Source organism: Canis lupus, chromosome 3 (assembly GCF_003254725.2).
Source record: "Canis lupus dingo isolate Sandy chromosome 3, ASM325472v2, whole genome shotgun sequence".
Classification (NCBI taxonomy): domain Eukaryota; kingdom Metazoa; phylum Chordata; class Mammalia; order Carnivora; family Canidae; genus Canis; species Canis lupus.
Window position 1 is genome coordinate 49,537,355 of NC_064245.1, and position 19,062 is coordinate 49,556,416.

Here is a 19,062-nt window from a genome sequence, read left to right on the forward strand (position 1 = left end):
ACCTGTCTCCAAATTAGGTCATATCCTGAGTTTCTGAGGGTTAAGATTTCAATGTACCTTTTTTTTTTCAACCCATAACACCCCCCTATCCCCCCAAACTTTTCCTGGATGCTTTGGACACTTCCATGGCATTCATAGGATGGAGTGGAGATGGGATGTTCTCCTGGGCAGGAGAGCAAGAACTCTGGGAGGAGTTTCTCAGCATCAGCTGGGACGTGGGTTAGTCCCTGTTCAATGAAGGGAAAAGAGAAAGAAAAAAAGAGAGAGAGAGAATGCATGAATGAACACATTCTGCAGCACGCCATCCTGTGGACATATCCATGTGGCTTCATCATGGACAAGCAGTCTGAGGAATTTGCCTGGACAGATTGTTTCTGGATGCTTTGGATATGTTGCTGGCAGACCAAACTCTCCTAATGCATACAACTGGGAGCCAGACAGACCTGGCTCCACTATTTTCTCATTATGGAATGTAGGTCAAGTTGCTCAATCTCCAAGAACCTCAGATTTCCCATGTTGGAATGAGAATAGTAATAACAATTGTAGAGAATCGTTAAGCATAAATACGGTAATGTGCATGATGCATGCAGCTCTGGGCAAGCAGTACGTCAATGCCCAATAATGATGAGCAGTTTGTTATCATCACCTGGGCTTTGTCTCTTCCATGGCTTCCCTACCCTTGCTTGTTACTCTGGTTCTGGTTCCTTCCACACTCTTCCTTCCTTCCATCTGTAGTTTATCAGGCTGTGCCAGCCACTCCCAGAAATAGGGTAACAGGTCCACAGCCCAAGTTAGGCAGGAAGCCTTGCTTCTGGGCCTGATCTTCAAGTAAGTGACTCTGTGGACTAAAGCATGCATCTTCCTTTTCCCCTTAGTGTCCTCATTTGTGAAATGTAAAGGTTGTTCATCTAGTCAGGACATATATTTTGTGTCTCTATGAATGCAGATGGTATAAGTTATTAGTGAGTATTATTCTAGTGTAGGACAGTATTTTTATTTTTTGTCATACTGTGCTGACATCGTATGAAGATCCATAGAATGAAGAGCAATACAAGAAATCATGGATTATAATTCAGATGGCGTTCTCATCAGTCAAAATTGGAAAGTTTTAAGTCATATTAAAAAATTTAAAAAAAGAAATCATGGATTATAGCATGCCCCAGAGGAAAAGGAACAAAGTGCCTGAGACTCTGCTTATGTTTCATGCACTTTGCTGTATGCTTCATGTACAATATCCTATCACATACACCCCAGACCCTCAAAAGGAAGGAGCTAAGACTCCCATTTTACAGGAAAGGAAACTGAGGTCTCCAGAAATTACATTAACTCACTGGAGGTCTCAACATTATATAGTTTCATTCATTTGAGGAATATAAAAAATAGTGAAAGGGAATAAAGGGGAAAGGAGAGAAAATGAGTGGGAAATATCAGTGAGGGAGACAGAACATGAGAGACTCCTAACTCTGGGAAATGAGCAAGGGGTGGTGGAAAGGGAGGTGGGCGGGGGGTGGGGGTGACTGGGTGACGGGCACTGAGGGGGGCACTTGACGGGATGAGCAATGGGTATTATGCTATATGTTGGCAAATTGAGCTCCAATAAAAAAATATACAAAAAAAAAACCTCACTGGGGGTCTCAGTGCTGGTGAGTGGGAAAGCCCTCTCAGAAAGCCCTCAAATTCAAAAAAATTTGAATGTAGGGGTGACTGACATTCAGTTCCCTCGGAAAGGAAGCTGGACTCCAGAAGGACAGTACCAGTCTCGTGCTCACCACAGGCAGAGGTGGGAGCTGGCTTGGGCTTGAGCAGTGGTCTGTGGGAATAAGTTCTTAGGAAAGCAACAGACCAAGAGTAGGGATGCGCAGACCCTCTGGCCTGCCAAGCTCCTCTGCATGAGAAAACAAGCTTTTAAGAGGATAATGAACTCAGCCTCTAAGGGAAGTTAGCAAGCAGCTGTTGGAAAATGTTCCCGTGCAGATTTAGTGTCAGCTTCAGCGCCCCTGGCAGCCTGTTTCTGCTGGCGAGGGAATGGCCTCACACTAAGGAAGGCATATCTGTCTCCCCTCAGCCCTGAACCCTGGGAGTCATCATGGCCATCCTGTGAGCTTCCCAGGCTCAATTTCCTTCAAGTATTTATACGAAACAGGTGCTTTTTACTTATGAACTCTTTCTCTCAAAAGGATATTAAAATGGAACCTGGCACCTCAATTGGCGTTCCAAGGCAACCAAGGCCAACTCTTCAAATATTGCAAAGTCAGATGCTACAAGACTTATGAAAGAGATGGTTGAAAACTGGTTTTGGAACCTTAAGCCCTTACTCACTGGGGGGTCTGAAAAAGGGGTATAAAGACAGGATATAAAAAGTTGGAAAAGAGGAGAGAGGTGATCAGAATTTCTATGGAGAGAGCTATGCACTGATTTTTTTTACTCTTGATGGCAGAGGACCAGGGGATACTTTCTTTCTGATCCCAAACCTATTGAGAAGGATATTAATGGGAATTCTCAAAGATCTTGGCAAGCATCCCCTAGTGCTTGAAAGCCACAGTGGTCTGATATCTATCTCAAATTGGGGAATCTACAGAGCAAAAGTGTGTGGCTGAAGCTGTCTGCAGGTGACTCGTTGAACAGAAGGGATGCCTTTGGAAAGTCATTGCATCCCCACGGACTAAGGTCAAATGGGAGTATTTCCTGTGGGTTGGAGAAAGAGAAAAAGCCAATAAGGGGTTGTTACCCCAAGTGGGGGAGATGATAGCTCAGAAGAAAAAGGCTGAAGCTGTACCATGGCATGCCCACAAGTCATCAGAGAAATTATAAGGAATCAGCCAAAGGGATGCATTTGCTCACATCAAGGGCACTGAAGCAACTGTAGACAAGACCTTTATAATAATTCAGACTTGGGTAGAGCTTATCAAGGGCTGAATGTTCAAGCACTCATTTAACTCTGAACAACTTTATGAAACAGAATTATCGTCTCCGATTTACAGATGAAGAAACGAAGGCACAGAGAAGTCAAGTGACTTGCCCAAGGTTGCACAGGTAGAAAGTGGCTGAGCTCGGATTCAAATCCAGGCAATCTGGGTCAGGTGTTCACCCTTGTAATCAAAGCACTGATTGATCAATGCAATCTTCCAGTAGCAATGAAATTGTCACACAGTTCTATGTGTGTGTGTGTGGGGGGGGTGCGAATGTTCAGTTCCTCACCCTAGAACCCTATGAAGAAGGGTGGGATCCTGGGTAAACTGATCCTGGTCCCACTTGTCTCTCAGAAGCAGTGCATGGAGCCCCTAACTTGCCTCCACTTGCCAACACCTCCTATATTGTCTGTATGTTTTCCTCAAGATGTGCTCCAGGGACATTATCACCCCTTCTCCAGGCCAACTCTAAGCTCAGGTGTCTGCAGAAGCTGGCACAAGTCCCAGACACTCCTCATAGGTCCCTCCACCCACCAGATAAAAGAGCATCTCTGCAAGTCTAGTATCAGAGAGAGCCTCCGGGAATTCTGTAGTTTCCTAAGGGAGAGGCTACAGGTTCAAATGTAATGCTTTTTGTTGCCAAAGTCAGCTGGTAGGCTCTTAGGATTTTTAAATAAATCCTTTCTCCTCGTCTACTGGCTTTGAGCGCTCTGTAGCCTGAGATAGGAGACAGCTCTGGAAGAGGGGGAATGCTGTACCTGGACTGGGATGATCTAGGGGCATCCTGAGCTCTGGACCTGGGAGACTAAGCTGCTCAAGTACAGGCAGAAATGTCCCCTGATCCCCTCCCCAGCATGTGATGTCTGCTAGAGGCCCTTTGACAAAGGAAGTCCTAATAAAAACATTTTTAAAAAAGATTTCATTTATTTATTCATGAGAGACACACAGAGAGGTCTATCTATCTATCTATCTATCTATCTATCTATCTATCTATCATCTATTTTTCATCTATCTACCTTAGACTTTGCAAGATGCCCAGCAGACAAACAGAGAATTTAAAGTCACCAGTGACCCTTGAGGTTGTAATCCAACCACCTGATTAATAAGGTAGAAAACTGAGACCCAGAGATGTCAAGTGATTTGTCCAACATCAGCGTCACTGGGGATGGTCCAGTCTCCTGCCTCCTTAAAGTGCACTGTTCCTCCCCACTCGCCTCAGATTCTGTTTCTGCATATGTGTTTGGGGGAGGTTCTAGGCACTTCTGTGTTGCTTCCCTCAGCCTCTGTTCTAAGAGTAGGAGACTGTGGGGCAGAATGGTTAAGGGACCTGGGCATACAATGGGAACTTAACAGGTCTTTCTGACTCCAGAGTCAGAGCTCTTCACGGGACACACAAGCTTCCACCTGGCGTGCCAGCTCCGATTGCCTGGTAGCATCTGCCTGGTGTGCTTGGTGTCTTGGCTGACTTGAAGGGGGACTTCAGTCTCTGTGACCCTGTTTGCCCAACTCCTAGCAGGAAGCCCTTTAGGGTTCTCAATGGAGAGTCCAGACTGTTTTCTGGAGCCTTGGCTGCTTGGTGGGTTCTGGATTCCAACTTTATTCCTTTGAAGTTCTTTCTTTCTTTCTTTTTTTTTTTTTTTAAAGATTTTATTTATTTATTCATGAGAATACACAGAGAGGAGAGAGGCAGAGACACAGGCAGAGGGAGAAGCAGGCTCCATGCAGGGAGCCTGACATGGGACTCAATCCCGAGTCTCCAGGATCATGCCCTGGGCTAAAGGCAGCGCTAAACCAATGAGGCTGAGCCACCTGGGCTGCCCTCCTTTGAAATTCTTAAGACATCTAAATTTTGTTCAGCTTTCTGGCCACTGGTGATTGTAATGGAAATGGCAAATGTCACCAGGGGAGAATCAGTGTCAAATGATGACTCACCCTTGTTTCCTCTTCACTCTGCACTCTTGTAACAAGTCCTTGCTTCTTTGGCAGTTCTCTGATGCCTTCAAACAGATATTTTAAGTATCTTTTATTTTTCTAGTTGCTTCAGCAGGAGGGGCAGTCTGCCACAAGCAAATCCACCCTTACCAGAAGAACACCCCATTCCCTACGTTAGGATGTAAAGAAACTGAACCTGGAAGTTCAATGCTGATTGAGTTATTTGAGAAATTGGCCTCCCCCCACCAGAAGCTCCTCCCTGAACCAGGCTATACCTCTGAAGCTTCTCCACCCTTCAGCTGGGTCACACTGGCAGTTCGGTGATGGAGGTTGGGACAGCCAGTGTCTTTACCGAAGGATGATGGGCACCATTGCTCTAGTGTTGGGCCCTCTAGCCCAGCAAAGTTGGATGACTTTTGCAAAGCAGCCTCCAGGCAGAGCTGGCTGTCTAAAAGAGAAATTGCATCTCCTATCATGACGCTGTAGATCCCTGGCTCATAGCAAGGGCTCGATGGCCACAGGGAGGCTCAAATAAAACCCCTTAGGTTGCACTTTGACAGTCTGATCAGGTGGGCTGGACTCTGAGCAGATCTGAGGATGATAAATATCTGCCCTCATCTTTCCTCCATCACCCTGCCAAGTCTTTGGAGAATAATCTAAGAGGGGCTATGGCTAGCTGTGGGCCGTGCTTCTTCTCAAACAGTTTGCTCTAAATGGTCAGAATAGGTAATGATGTATAAAAGGAATGAAATGCTGACAAAAATGGACCTGTTTGCAAAGTGCTTATACAGTATTTATGACCCAGATACATCATTTAGCACTGTATTTGGAAATTGATGGATGCTTTAGCCATACCCAGTGCTCCCCCCATTAGGAGCTGGTGACAGGTACAGAAGGCCCAGGCTTCACTTGGGCCACTTCTCTGAGACTGGCCAAGGGCAAAAGCCTGCCAGCTTGTAGCCCTCACTTGTCCTTCTTATGACCTTGTCTTTGTAATTCTGCATCTTCTCCTCCTTCCCTTTCAGCTCATGAGGCATTCATGGTGCATCCACTATAGGAAAACATTGGAGGAAGGCAAGCTGTTAAGGTATTATGTGGGCATAGCAAAGTGTGCCAGGGTACAGATCACAGCCCAGGCAATGGGCAGCAGGAGGAAGGCCATGGTCATTGTAGAAGTCAGACCACCCTGGGGGGAAGCCCAGCTCTGTGACTCTCCTGTCCTTGGCCTGTCGTGTAACCTCTGAGTCTCTTCATCATCCGTTAAAAGAGGACAATTATGCCTATGCAGCAACTTTGCTTTGAGAAGGAAGTAAGACAGGGCCTATGAAGGGTAACGCATCCACATCCTGGCTACTCTGTTTCTCCACCTTTTCATCATTAAAGACCTTGCCCAAGATCACACAGCTGGTATGTGTGACTGTACTGGGAGTCAAACCAGGCAGCCAGTTCCTCCTTGGCATGGCTGTTTCTGCCTGGGGCCTGGCTTAGCCCCACCATTTACCTGTGAGACTACCACCATCATGCATAATAAACTCCATCCCATGGTATAGCACAGGGCATTTGTTTTTTAAAGATTTATTTATTCATGAGAGACTCAGAGAGAGAGAGAGAGAGAGAGAGAGGCAGAGACACTGGCAGAGGGAGAAGCAGGCTCCCTGTAGGGAGCCCGAAGCACGGGGCATTTTGACCTTGAAGGCATCCCACTCCCAACATGGTTCCTTTGCAGGAAATCTTAGGCTACTTCCTGGCAAAAACCTGTCTTCTGTGTTCTCTCACTGTCTGGTCTCTTGCTACGACCCTCACCTCAGGCCTCTGGTAAAGCCTATAAAGCCTTCTCTTCTCACTCCCACCAACAATTCGGGGTCCCGCAGTCCTGTGACACAGATGAGATCTTCCTGTCATCTCCATGAGGCTAGGAGAGTTTAATTTACTTGCTCACACCTAGTTAATGAGAAGTAGAACAAGGTTTTAATCCCAGAACTTCTGCTCAAAATACTCCGTTCCATGTTGTCGTTTCATGGTCATTTCTGCCTGGATTCTGCAGCACGAAGGTCCAGTAGGCTTCCTTAAGTGTGATGCTGCCAGAATTTAGCAGCATTTTTGGATCTCTGTGTTGAGAAGGGCTCTGAGGCTGCCTTTAGACCCAAATGGAGTGAGCATACTGATTGATTAGGGATGTATGCTAAGTGGGGAGGGGGAGCATGCATTGGCTGTTTCTGAATTTCTAAATTATCTGTTAGGTAACATAATGTGCAAGCATCTAGTATAGGGCCTGAGATGTAGTAGAAGCTCAGAAAATGTTTGTGAAATATTAGTTGATACACAGGATTTTTTTTTCCTGTGGGAAAAGAGTAGTGAAATGTACCGACTTAAATGTTCCTTTAAAATACCCACCTCCTCTTTTGGATTAGATGGAGTTCGGAGCTGATTTTGGAGATGGAAACACCGGACTTACGCAGAGGGTAGCGGTCCAACATTGTGGGTGAGGTGGTGTCATGCAAAGAATTGAGACTTTGAAGCCAGCATCTCTGGGTTTGAAATGCCTCTGTCATGTGGTAGCTGTGTGACCTGAAGCAAATCGCTCAATGGTTATAAACCTCAATTTTGGCATCTGTAAGGTGGAGATAGTAATGGTACTTATCAAATAGATTTGTTGAGTAGATTAAATGATATAATGTATATAAAAGTGACATAGAGGAAGTGTTTCATAGATATATTGTCATTAAGAAAGCATTCCTGACGTACAGAACATGTTCCATTGATGTCAACTATTAATAGCACAACACATAAAACTCCCAGAAGGTATTCAAAATTTTTTCCTTTCCTCCTACTGCAAGGAACCAGGCAAGACATTTCCCTCTTCTGCCCCAGATCCTCCATCTACAAAGTGGAATCTGCTGGCATCAGTTTTGGGTCTGTGGGAGGGGAATGCCATAGAGATATTTGTAAAGCTTACAGTTACCCGTATGACAAGGGCAAGGAAAAGATCTCTTCTCTTCTCATGTCACGACCCTCTTCTTCCAGTGAAAAAGCACTTAGAGATGGTACCCATTATAGGGGGAGCTAGAGGGTGTGCCCCTGCCCTGGGGTTTGTGAAACAGTGGCAGAAGTGCCACCAATGTCTATAGCTAAGACCTCTTGGTCTAGCCTAGCATTCTCATCTTCTGCTGATCAACTTGTAGTCCGCGCAGGATTGTGCTGTGGGCAGAACAGAAAGTCTAGGACAGGTGGATGGGGCATTAAGAAAGGTGACTGGATTTACTGGATGCAGAGTCTTTCAGGAAATGTCTGGAGAGTTTGAAAAATTTTAAAGACTAATGAACTAAAAAAATACCCAGAAGACTGGAGAACATTGTCTTGTTAACCTTCTCTGCTTGAAGGGGCTCATAATTATTTTATTTCCCTGCGACTCTGGCTTTTTTTTTTTTTTTTTTTAGTTCTTATCTGGAATTGGATTTGTTTTGAGAAGCGTGGGGTTGGTGTGGGAAACCTTAAGTCTAATTAGCCATCTAGCTGTGGGTTCAAATTGTAATGCTCTCACTCTCTTGGACCAATTAGTTATGCCTTCTCTGGTCTAATCTGTAAAGTGGGACAGTGATCCTTCCCTTAGAGCTTATTAGTGAGAAGAAAACAAAAGAATGAGTGGAAAGCATGTATCACAGAGTGCAGTCCAGGGCAGGAGAGGGGGCTGTGATTGACATTACTGCCTAATCAGAGTTTCCAGGCAGAGAGGAAAGAGGTCTCGTTTAGGACTCAGAAGATAGGATCTCAGGCTGGAGGAGCTCAGAAGTCACCAACCTCCTGATGCCTTGTTTCCTATGAAGGTAATAATATCACTTTGCCAAGTTGTTGTGAAATCAACAAAGTAATGGATGAAAAAATGCATGGTTAACTATAAAGCATTATCTCATTAGAAGATGATTTTTTTCAGGGGGTCAGGTGTATTAAGGAATAAGTCACATGTGATAAAATTCACCTTTTTTTTTTTAAAGTGTATGTCTGGATAAGTTTTGATAAATACCTGTAGTGGTATAACCATGACCATGGTCAAGATATAAAACAGTTCCATCCATTGCTCCGAAAAAAATTCCCTTATGCGCCTAAGGTATAAGGTGGTTGGTGGGTAGTAAGGTGGGTAGTAAATCCCACCCCTTCCCCTTAGCCCTTGCCACCTACTGATTGGCTCTCTGGCCGTATTGTTTTGCATTTTGTAGAATGTTGTATAAGTGGAATCATGAAATAGTCTTGTGTCTGGTTTAACACTATGCTTTTAAGCTTCACCCACAGGGTTGTATGTATCAATATCTTGTTTCTTTTTATTTATTGAGTGGTTTCCCACTGTGTGCTGCAGGAAATGGAATCATGTCCCCCCCTCCCTCCCCGCAACTGGCTGTAAGCCCCAGTATGATAGTATGTGGGGATGGAGTCGTTGGAAGATAATCAGGTTCACATGAGGTCTCGAGGTGGGGGCTCTCATTATGGGATTAGTGCTCTTATCAGAAGGGACCCCAGAGAGTGCTCTCTCTCTGCCTCGGCCATGTGTAGACTTAGAGAGAAGGCAGCTATCTGTAATGCAGGAAGAGAGCTCTCACTAGAACCCGAGCATGCTGGGACCCGGATCTTGGATTTCCAGCCCCCAGAACTGTGAGAAAATAAATTTCTGTTGTTTAAGCCATCCAGTCTGTGGTATTTTGCTACAGCAGCCTGAGCTAAGACATATGGATAGACATTTTTAAAAAATAAATTATGGTATATTTCAAATATTTACGTTTCTCATTAATTCCTTTAACACATACCAAAATATTTTATTATAAATGTGCTGTTCACAAGATAATCACAACATTTAAAAACAAGAATTTGGAGCTCTGCATTGCAAGATGTAGCATTTCAAGTGCTGCTGCCTTGACATCTGGGAGACTTACAGGTCCCCCAAACCCTCACCAGATATGGCCTTCATACAGCTGGGAACGGGTCCTGCCCAGTCACTACCCCGACCAGCCTGGTCAGGTGCTTCCTGCAGCATCCTCAGCTCGATGGTTTCATGTCCCTGCCAACTCAAGGAGTTGTTCAAATAAACCATTCATATTCTCCCGTAAGAACCAATGGTCACCTCACCCTCTTGACCCTGCAAAGCCTGCCAGTCACAGCTCATGGTCATTCACTCTGCTCCTGAGTGCCACACCCATATGGCCCTGAATGGTGCCGTGTCCTCCTCATCTGAATTGTGAGTATGTGTGACTCAGAAGCTGCTGCGAATCTCCAGTATCGGGTGTTGAGTGTTTGATCATCTTGTATTATGTAGTGCTGGGGATCCTTCTTTTTACCAGTAAGGTCATAAGAGTGCATTGCAGATTTGGTGATTTGGTGACAGGATTGTAAAGTTAACATCTTCACTGGTCACCTTTCTTCCATATTTTGCTGTGGCTCTGTTATGCTGTATGTGGTCCCACTTGCAGGGAAGGTTAAAAAAGGATTATATTATGGACTTCTTGAATAAGGTACCCATAGAAATGATCCCAGGAAGGGGTTGTTTTGAACTATTTTATATCCCTTCTTTTTCCTGAGATCTATAAAACCCCTGGCTCAGGATTAGCCAGAGGCTGGGACATTCTCTCCTGAAGGAGGAGGAGAAAGGTCTTCATGATGAAAGAACATCACAGATGGAGAGAAACTTGTCCATTCTCCACTCAATACTAGGATATGATTCCAACCTGGCTTTGCTTTTTCCAGCCCAGTGGTCTCCTTAGCAAATCAAGGTCCTTGTGAATCCAGAGAGCGCATCCCATGAGCAAGGAAGTGTTTACTCGAAACACCTGCTTGAAATTCTCCTCATTTATCTGTCCCTCACTTCCAGCTCTGGGTTGGCCTCCACGAGCATCTTAGTTCCTGTATTAGTCAGGCTTCTCCAGAGAAATACAGTCAATAGCAGGTATATAGATACAGAAAGAGAGAGAGAAAGAGAGAGAGGAGAGAAAGAGAGGGGGGAGGGAAGAGAGAGAGAGAGAGAGAGAGAGAGAGATTGAGAGAGAGAGATTTTAAGGAACTGGTTTCCATGATTATGGAGGCTGTCAACTCCAAAATCTACAAACTATGCCATCACGCTGGAGATCTGTGGAAGAGCCAGTGTTGCAGCTCAATCCAAAGTCTATCTGCTACAGAATTCCTTCTTGTTCAGAAGACATCATGCTTTGTTCTGTTCTGGCCTTCAACTGATTGGATCAGGCCCACCTATGTTATGGAGGACAATTTGCTATACTCAAAGGCCATTGATTCAAATGTTAATGTCATTAAAAAAAACCCTCATAGAAACATCCAGAATAATAGTTGACCATATCATGGTCATACGGTACCATAGTCTAGCCAGGGTGATTCATATGATTAACTATCATAGTCCTCACAGTGAGTGCTGGACATGGCCAGAGGAGGTCACACCACAGGGCTGTCCAGATTCACTTTATTTTATTAATTAACTACTTAACTTATTTATTATGGATTCACACCAAATACAAAATCGTCAAATGGACCCCCCATGTCTCGAGAGGGATAGAGACTTTCCTTGGGCTGTCCGTGCTCCCTCCTCCACTGCTACTCTTCCCTGATGTGCCCACTTTGCATGTCCGTGAGGACACACAGGCTCAGATATGAACTGTGCCCACCTAAGTGCTCACTTGTATTTGGACCAACCCTCACTCCTTCTGTCAGCCCGTCTGTCTCCTCCATCACGAACCCCTCTTTGCACACTCATTCTTTCCCGAGGATTTCCCATCTTACAGTAGCCTCACTAGACACTCATCCTCTAGCTGTGCTGCATTTCTCTGCTCTCAGCATAACCAAACTTCTTGAGAAGAAGTTTCTCCACTCATGCAGTCCTCACTCATCAACAGATCCACGCTGGTTTCTGTCTTTGCCCTACCACCCCCCACCCAGACTTCTCCTGACAGTGTCTCTGGCCGCCCCATTTCCATAGGAAGTGCCCTCCCCTTAGCATCCTGCTTGGCTCATACTCATTCTCCCCTCCTTGATTCTCGTTCTCCTAGATTTTGAAATATTTTGTTTTTTGTTTTGTTTCCCTACATCACTGGCTGCTTCTCCTGTCACCCTTACTGTCTTTCCTGCCTGACCTCCAAAGTTTGGGGCTTTCTTGAGGCTGGAGGCCACACCTCCTCTTCCCTCCCTTAAGGGAGTATCATCATCTCTCTCTCCAGACTTAAACATCACCATTCAAACCAAGATTCTCAAAAGTGTCTTTCCAGACAGGCCTCTGTCCTGAGCTCCTGACCCTCATCTCAAACTGACCTCTTGCTATTTTTCACTCACAGTTCCTGTATCTCATACCACAGACCTGCTATGTCCACATCATGTTTCTGTAAAGCCCATCCCCATGCTCTCTGGCCCTAACTCTGTCAATGGCATGACCACCTGTGCAGTAATCTGAGTCACAGATATGTAGGATGCTGTGATTTGTCTTGTTTCCTCATTACAGCCCACCCTCAAGTTTGTCACATGGCTCAATTCCATCCATTTCACCCTGATTTCTGTATCCCACTGATCTAGTCCAAGAAAACCTTCTCTGGAGGAGTCCTGCAAAGCCACTGCTCTGCTCACTTCCACTCCTACCTACCCTCCTACAATCCATGTTAACACAGCAAGAATATGGTTTTGGTTATGTATATATGATCATGTCATTCTTCTGCTAAGACTTTTCAATGGCTTCCTATGCATTTATAATGAAATTCAAATCACTGAACGCAGCCTGCCTGCTGGTCCTAATCTACTCCTCCTTGTCCTCCTGGCCTTTTCTCCCTATTTTCCAACCACACTGGCCTTGGTTTTAGCTTGGCAACACAACACCCAAACCCTTTCCTAGCTCAGATTTTCTTTTCTTTCCTTTATAAATATTTCATTTATTTATTCATGAGAGACACACAGAGAAAGGTAGAGACATAGATAGAGGGAGAAGCAGACTCCCCGTGGGGAGCCTGATGTGGGACTCAATCCCAGGACCCTGGGATCATGCCCTGAGCCAAAGGCAGATGCTCAACCACTGATAGCTCAGATTTTCTCATGATCCCCCTTCTTCTCTCTTTCTTCTGGAAGGTCCCAGCTTCCATTCTTCAAATGGGTGACTCCTTATACTGTAAGTCTCAGCTTAATTTTCATCTCTGCCCATGTCTATCCAAAAAAGGGCCAACCTCTCATGTTCCTCCCTCTAAACCCCTATATTATTTCTATCACAAGACCACATTTTGTAATTCTTTATATAATTCCTTGGATCCAAGTCCTCCACTGTAACAGAGCTGAGAGAGGAAGGCTCAGCTTATGCTGCTTCTCTGTGTACTCCTAACATCCAGCTCAGTTGGTTGCTCACATGTCCTGTCTGCAAGAAGTGTGCCATCCAGGGTAGCACTGTGACAAAGGAGGATTTGGTGGGAAGTATTTTTTTTCTGGGCTCTGTCCTGATGGCCTGTGTGATCTTGGACAAACCACTCCTCTTTCTAAGCCTCAACCTCCAAGTGTATGGCAGACACATAACTAATATTCTGCAGAACTGAGCAAATCATGGCAGAGACAAATTGTTGAAGTGGAGAGAGGCCTGTTTTTAATTTCATTGACCCTCCTAGAATAATAGCATCTGCAAAGGTGATACACTCCCTGCCCAGTTGCTACAGATATTCTCAGACACTGTATGGTTGTATCCCCAGCACTCCCCACTGTGTACACAGAGAACCCTCTCTTACCATTGTTGTAAATTACCAAGATGATCTTTGGGATCTTCTGAGGCTGGTGGACACACAAAGACTAGTGGTGGTCTACATTATCCCTGGGGGGAATCAGTAGGATGCCCTTGCCAGGATTCTGGGCCTTACATTCAAATGGGCCAGGCTGCTCATATTTGTTACAACACCCCTCTTAAATCATCATTAATCACAAAGCACATAAAGCCCATGGAAAGTTTTAGGGGCAAGAGACAGGAAAAGCTGGAAGGACAGTAAATGATACCGTTGCTTAGAGAAATGGAAGGATACTCTTCAGAAGTCTCTATGAGCGAGAATAAAGAATCAGGGAGAAAAGAATTTTGAATGTGAGAGCAGATGATTTTAATTGAACCCTTTCCTTTAGATATTTTTATTTCTGCTAGAGCTTATCATGCTCAGACAAGATGTTAAGCACGTTCTTTAAAGTTCATATAAGTGCTAAGCTTCCTTTTCCATTTTTTGGGGAGTGCCATTCAGAATGAATGGGGTTAAGGAGAGAAGGGGTTGAAAGAGTGGGGAAGCGAGGTGTGCTTGCTGGAAAAAAAGTGGTATCATGGATTAGCCACAAACATTTTCCCAGAGAAACCCAGCCTGAATTTAAAAATGGGGGCATAACTATGTTATATAACAGGATTCCTCTAAATCTGCCTTCCTCTGCTAAAAGGGAGATTCTGTCCTCAAATTCTGGTCAAGGGGTCATAGGAGTACTGGGGTGTACACATGTGCCTGGGGAAGTTGTTTGCTTGATTTGTCCCCTGCGCATGCACTCTAGAGGGAGGCACCTTGTCACCTCTCACACCAAAAGAGGTCTCTCTGCTGCAGATTCTCACAGAGGAGGAAAATAAATCACCCCCTTGCTGTTCTCACCCCCTTATGGCAGTCCTTGAGCGCTGTGACTGGGCCTCTGTGAGGGGCTGGGCCCCAGGACCTGGGGAGTGGCCACGTCCAGGGAATATTTCCCATCTTTTCTCTTTCTTTGCCCCTTTTTCAGCCCTTATGCCAGCTGGCTCTCCTTTCTAAGAGGTCCTCCAGCCCTTGAGGCAGGTCTGGAGATGCTTCCTTCATTGCTGCAGAGACCTGCCAGCTTCTTTTGGAAGCTGAGGCAAACATGGCTTCAGGTCAAGCTATGCCACCTCTCCCAGTGACACTTGAGACACATTGTCTCCCAATGACACTTGCCATTCTAAGCCTCTCAAGCTTTACTGAGCAAAGAGCAACGATGCAGGTATCCAGTGGGCAGCCGCTGCTGTGGTTACCATAGCCAGAGCTTCTGTGCTCACAGGCTGGCTGTGAAGCAAGTCTAGAGGGCAAAGGTTGCTAGGACCTGGAAGAGCACCTCTCCCTCCCTTCCTCTCCAGGGATGCTCATGGGCTGGGTGAACCTCAAAGAAGAGGAAGGACATGGGAAGAAGGAAAGAAAAGTTTTCACATAACATTGAAAAGACTGGCAAGCACTTCAAGGTCACCCCTTGCTTTCTGGATGCCCACTGCTGAGTAGCACCAACTTTCCAAATCCATCTGTTCTCTAGGTCAGGCCCACAGGGAACCCTGGGAGAGTGGAGACAGGGCCTTTCACATCATAGGGGTGTTGCTGAGCTGGGTGACTGTCCTCCAGGAGAAAAGCGGGATGTTTTCCCTTGTGCACACTGCCCTACAAGGTCTCCCCACATTCAGTGTCCCTCTCCTGCCTGTGGGTTATCATAACTACTTCCCAGCCTGGCCTGCAGATCTGCAGTATTTGGCTCACCTCACCTCTCCAGGGTTCTTCTCTGGACACTCACTGCACACATGGTATCTGCAAAGCTGTCCTGTACACCCCCACCTCGGTTCCCTTTATAATTACCCTGTTGCTCTTCCCTCATAGAATGCATGCCTTTCTCCTACCCCCGTCAAAATCCTATTCATTCAGCAGGCTCTCCAACTTAAGAGCTTCTGCCATCAAAGCATGCCTCTGCACAGCCAAAAGTAGCATCTTCTGTGTCTGTGTCTTCCCATAGCAACCTGTCCTCTTGCCAGGGAAAACCTGTTTCCCATATGTCATACTTATTAGTTAATGTCTCATCTTATATTCTCGTTGTAAAGCTCTCAGAAGTGACTACTGATCTTACTCATATTTTTGCAGAATACCTTTTATATTCTGCTGCTCATAGTGTGCACTTAAAGCATGCCTATTTGGTTGAAATGTTTGCCCCAGGCTGTGAAGCTACAGTGAATAGTGAACTGGCAGGCTGGACCATGGAGTGTACCTGAAAGAGCATCAGCCTGAGCGGTGGCCAAGTGGGGTGGAGACTTCCATTCTGGGAGCAATTCAGACAGTGTCACGCAATGAATCTGTTTTGTCACAGTCACACGGTGTTAAGCTTTGATCTAATCCATAAAAACAAACGAACAAACAAACAAACAAACAAAACAGAGCACAGAGAGGGAGGTAAAAGAAACATTTGAGAAATGCTTCAATCATTGATAAGAGTGTTTGGGTTGTGAACATTGAAGTCCCCAATAGGATTGAATGCTCATCATCCATTTGTCCATAAGTATGCACTGGACTAATGTTTGATGAGCACCTACTATGTGCTGTGCCCTCCACATGACGTATGTGAGGGGGAGTGAGGTAGGCATAGATCCTGATCTCATAGGGCACACACAGTAGCATTTATGATGTCCTAGGTAGTTGTTGCCTTTGGGCACAGAGAGACGGTTGCAAGTTCCAGCCCCCTTGGGCCCTCATTGACTGGAGGCTGCAGGAGAAGGGAGAGATAAGTTAACCTATGATTTCACCCGTGTGGTAAGATCTGGGAGAAAAGCAAGCCCAATTCAAGGAAGGGTGCCAAGGAGCAGAAGTGTGCCCAGACTGTAAAGGGTCAGGGAGATGCTCCTAGAACTTGAAGGATTGGCGGGCATGCCTGGGGCTTGATGTCAAGGGAGCCTGCACCCTGAGGAGTGGGGAAAGGAAACACAGATGTGGTTTGCCAGTCAGAGAGGCCTGGGTCCAGATCTGAGCTCTGTGAATACTGTTAGCCACGATTACTATTTTGATCAACCATAGTGTGCTAGAGAGCAGGAGCCAGCAGGGCACATCGGGGGGATTCAGCTCAGTGTGGTCAGGGTGAAGAGTCTAAAGGGTTGGAACTTGAAGTGTTCCTGGAGAAATTTAGAGAAGCCAGTGTAATATCCTGCATTACTAAAATTTCATGGCATCGGCATCAGTGTCCTTGGCCACCTTGCTTTCTGTAGCATTAGCAGCAATGCTGGGCAAGGGTCGCAAGGGCTAAGGACCTAGACCTGAGAACCCCTGGAGTCCCTGAGCTCCCAGTAGCTATGACCTCCCAGGCCTTGGCGGAGGCATCTGTGAAAACACACCTCACATCCTCCCCCTTTATTCTGGGTCATGAAGGAGCAGAAGTGATCTTCCCTTGGTATGCCATTATTACTTTTCAGAGCCTGGTTCTAAAGGCGATACTTGGCGGTAATCCTGAAAACACGGCATTGCTCTTCTGCTGTTTTGTCTTGGCTGTCTCCTGGCTTTTATTCCAAATTAATTTTGAGGGGGTCTGGGCCAGTATAGCCAACCCACAGCTCCTCTTTTCTGCACGTCTGAAATCTCTTTGGGCCATTTGTTCACTGGGGAGAGGCATGGTGGTATTGGGGTGTCATTGTCAGTAAACCCCAAATGAAAGAGATGAGACATTTGAGAGTTCAGGGAGGGGTCAGGGATGGAAGTTCCTCATGGAGTTCGTGAGGAAATGGGGGCTATTTGGTCCTAGTAATGTCACAAAGTGTTACACATTTAGAGTTTCCATAGCTGTCCAAAGGAGGCTGGTCTCATGATGATTTCTTTGTGGTTAAAGCATAGTGAATGTGTTGGCCTAGTGTTTATTTTTTTTTTGTAGGCTTTCTCTGTCCCTTCTTTCCTCTGAATGGAAGCAGCCCAAATCTCCCCAACCAGTGCCTGGTTCCTTCAGGCTCACAGGTCTACCTGCTGGGTCCACCTGAGCATAGCTAGGTGAATCATCACATCAGCACACAGGGGAATCACCTGGAGGAACCTCAAGTCAGGGTTGGAAATTTATTGAAGAGCAATGAGGATGGATGAGAAATGAGGATGAAATTGCTCAGGCCATTTTTTTCTGCTTGTTTTTGCCTGAAGATGCCCAGGCCATCCACCATGGTTGTCTGCCTCTGGTTATTTCTGAAGGGTGATTCTTGGGGGTAGTTGGTCTCAGAAGGAGTCCTGCTCAAGCCTAACAGAGCATTTAGCCATTCATTAGATGTGGGGAGTGGAAATCAATGCATCTCCTGACCTTGCACATTGCCGTGGCTCAGTCTTGACCATTTATATTTAAAGCTAAGTATTTGAAATGGGTACAAGGGTAATCCCTCAACCAGTACCAGAGAGAAAAAGCAGGCTTGTCTTACTTTAATGAACCCAGCATGCAAGTCACTGTTTTTAAAGCTATCAATCTTGGTACCCAGAAAGGTAAGGGACATTTTGGCCTCCTCACTCACCTATTTGTGGTGGCCACAGCTGGGAATGAGGACCGAGGAGCCCAGTTTCTGGTAAGAGGCCTCTTACAGTTGGCCAGGACCAATGCCCAGCTGAGGGAGGGGCAGAATGAGTAACTGTCCCAGTTTGCGTGGGTCTGAGGGGGTTGGTGGTAGATGAGACTCTCAGGGATGAAGCCAGGGATGTCTCAGGCAAACTGGGTTAACGTGGTCACCCCAAGGGACTTGTATTTCCTCATCAGCTCCAGGGTGATGGGACACATCGCTTGGCCAAACTGGGAGGCCTCCCTTTGAGGGTGTGGGGAGTGCTTTGCCATGGAGAATGGTTAGACTCAACCCAGTTTTCCCCAGCAAGTTGTTTATATCTCATCATTAAAATATTTTGGTTTGTTTATGGCATCGATGTTTTGGAATGCTTCTATGGGCATCCTTTTTGATTTCTTCATCTGTTAGTATGGTTTCTGTTGATGAGATGTACCCCTGGCTGCTTCTAAATACGATTCCTCATTGTTTTCCCCATTTGAACAGATGGTGGACCTCTGTGCCCTGCTCACCATAAGCCAGGCTATTTCTCACTTTATCTCCACTGACCTCCAGGCCTCCACCGAGAAGAACATCTATTTAAGTCTTAAAGATAAAAAGATTTCCTTAATTAATTTTCCTTGCCTTCCAGAGGGAAAGGGGGTATAGAGAGAAAAGCAACTGGGGGAGGGGATGAGGAAGAAAAATGAGACCAAGGTCTTCTGAGGAGTGTGCACAGGGCACCCGGCAGCGGATGGGAAGCACACACATGGGAGCTTTTGGGAGACAGAGCCCCAATTCATGTCATAAGGCTGTTTGGACAGCCTTTCTTTGCTCCAATTCCCTTCCTCCCTTCCTTCCTCCCTTCCTTCCTTCCTTCCTTCCTTCCTTCCTTCCTTCCTTCCTTCCTTCCTTCCTTCCTTCCTCCCTTCCTTCTCCCTC

At 45.8% G+C, this 19,062-nt stretch overlaps 1 long non-coding RNA gene across 1 annotated transcript; it reads right to left on the reverse strand.

Annotated features, from left to right (window-relative positions):
• Positions 1 to 6,666: 6,666 nt before the first annotated feature.
• Positions 6,667 to 18,375, reverse strand: LOC112653830 (uncharacterized). Its single transcript, XR_003132561.2, has 3 exons — positions 18,103 to 18,375; positions 15,843 to 15,963; positions 6,667 to 6,782 (listed from the first exon to the last, which is right to left on the reverse strand). It is a non-coding gene; the product is annotated as an uncharacterized LOC112653830 (long non-coding RNA).
• Positions 18,376 to 19,062: the final 687 nt, after the last annotated feature.